General features: G+C 32.9%; 1 long non-coding RNA gene across 2 annotated transcripts; it reads right to left on the reverse strand.

The window, feature by feature from the left end:
* Window positions 1-342: 342 nt before the first annotated feature.
* On the reverse strand, window positions 343-1,249 carry LOC145117596 (uncharacterized). 2 transcript variants are annotated; one of them, XR_013712716.1, is made up of 4 exons: window positions 1,141-1,249; window positions 888-953; window positions 488-651; window positions 343-420 (listed from the first exon to the last, which is right to left on the reverse strand). It is a non-coding gene; the product is annotated as an uncharacterized LOC145117596 (long non-coding RNA). The 2 variants fall into 2 exon arrangements; XR_013712717.1 differs by having other exon boundaries at window positions 360-420; window positions 500-651.
* Between the last annotated feature and the right edge of the window lie 833 nt (window positions 1,250-2,082).

Here is a 2,082-nt window from a genome sequence, read left to right on the forward strand (position 1 = left end):
ATAAAATCTGAGCATACACATTCATATCAGATGACATACACACATCCAAAATTTATTATGCATCAATAAGTACTTTTCAACATCAAAATTCAAATAAATTTTGAAAAAAAAAGATCATAAATCATTTCAACTCCAACTCACCCGATAAACAGGATAATCTGTGCGGTTCTCTCTTCCTCTAAAAACACCTATCCTTGTCAAAATTGAAAAACATGGATGTCTTGCCTGAAATATATAAATAAAAAGGGAAAACGAATGTTTATATAAAATTAGAATTCAATTTAATAAAAATTAAAAAGTAATAAAACAAATCTATCTTGCGGCCTTGACATCATCTAAAGGATTGTCCCCAATCATGCAAGCATTGCCAATATTTATTGCGATATCACATGGGCGGATACGACTTTTCAGCATTCCTATCTAAACAACAAAGATAAAAATCATGATTTAATAGTTTACAATACAAACTTTCATAATAGGGACATACTTGTCGTTTAACCTTCAAATGCTCCCCACGACCTTAGAACAACTCAGGCGGCTCAACCTTAAAGTTTCCAACAGGGACAGAGTTGTCATTTCACATTCGCCACTCTTGGTTAAATGTTCAAATACCTTTGTGAAAACTACCACCGAATTCAACGTCTTTTCTTCCTAAAAACATTTGTGAATCAATTTTAAGTAAAAGGAAATCGAAAATGGACCATATAGTAAAATACAAAATTTTAGTGTTATTTAACATTTTCTAAAACCTGTAAAAATATTTCATATCGTTAGTAATTTATTATACTTTTACCATTTAATATGACCAAAAATGAAAAAAAAAATCAACTTTAGACTAAATCATAAGGCATAAACCGATACACATATGGTTGAAAATATTTTCTCACTATGCCTTGTATATAACTCTGATGCTGTAAAATGGTTGTCTTCTAAGTTTCTGCACGCACACGGTCCTGCAAAACTATAATAATTAGCCTAAAGTTTAAAGAATAAGACCAAGTGGAAGTAGAAAATTATAGAAAACGTAAATACCTTGATATGTTAAAATGTGAAACATATCGGTTTCATAGTATTCTAACAAATAACATTTAATATTGAAGTGTGACATATATATATAGTAATGTTGTAAAAAGAACATACATGTATCTCCTCAAAGATATCCGGCCATGTGATATTCTTCTCCCGCAAAAAAAAAGGTTTGATGTTACTTTTTTTAATGCAAAAGACAGAATATGAAGCCGACTTCTGAGTTTTCTTCAATTGTTGTCTGCCACATTGCACTTTAGATCTGTAAAACTATGTTCCATACGGTGTAAATGTATTCTACAACAAAATTGCAAAGGGTGAATTTACCTTTTTACATGATTTTCACAGCAAAATGGCCAAGATGCTCTGTTCATCCTGTTGAACTAATGCTTTAGAGGTCCCGAGAGTTTGAATTCCAGCTCTTCTTGCTACCTCCTTCCTCATGATGCTCTCTTACTTCCCCTGTCTCTAATGTGTAAAATTTGAAACATTAAAATTGATTAAGAGAGAAGGCGGAAGATTGAAAGTAAATAATATCAAAAAACTTTAGGATTTCCTTCAACAACTTTTCGTCCAGTACCCAGAACCTCACAACAGAACCTCTCTGTGAGGTTGGAAATGGATTTTTTTTTTTCAAAAAGCCATGAAACTGCGTTAGTAATAGAGGCGAAGTTTCAGAAGAATTAAGAAATCGCTGACCACGGGGTAAACGAAAGTTAGATTGACATCCCCAAATCTTTATAATACAACACAGGTAACGATTTTTTTTTCCTTTAAATTCCCCAAAATTTACAGAAAACAGGAAAGAAGACATGGATAAAAGAAGAGAATAATAAAAAAATCCACAACTAACCTTCATGAAATTGAAGAAATTGAGGTGTACATGAACTAATAGGGATTTAGAGTAGTCTTAGGATAGCAAAACCATAGATGGAATCGTTTGGCCTATCCAGAAAGTCGGAAGATGGAACCATAAGATAAAAGATGGAGAAAGGCGGTGGACGGTGAAGGGGGAAGCCGACTACCAGAGCATTAATTTCAGTCCCTTCTCCGTTT

This window comes from Lactuca virosa, chromosome 5 (assembly GCF_052849685.1).
Source record: "Lactuca virosa cultivar CGN04683 chromosome 5, Lactuca_virosa_CGN04683_v6, whole genome shotgun sequence".
NCBI classification, from domain to species: Eukaryota; Viridiplantae; Streptophyta; class Magnoliopsida; order Asterales; family Asteraceae; genus Lactuca; species Lactuca virosa.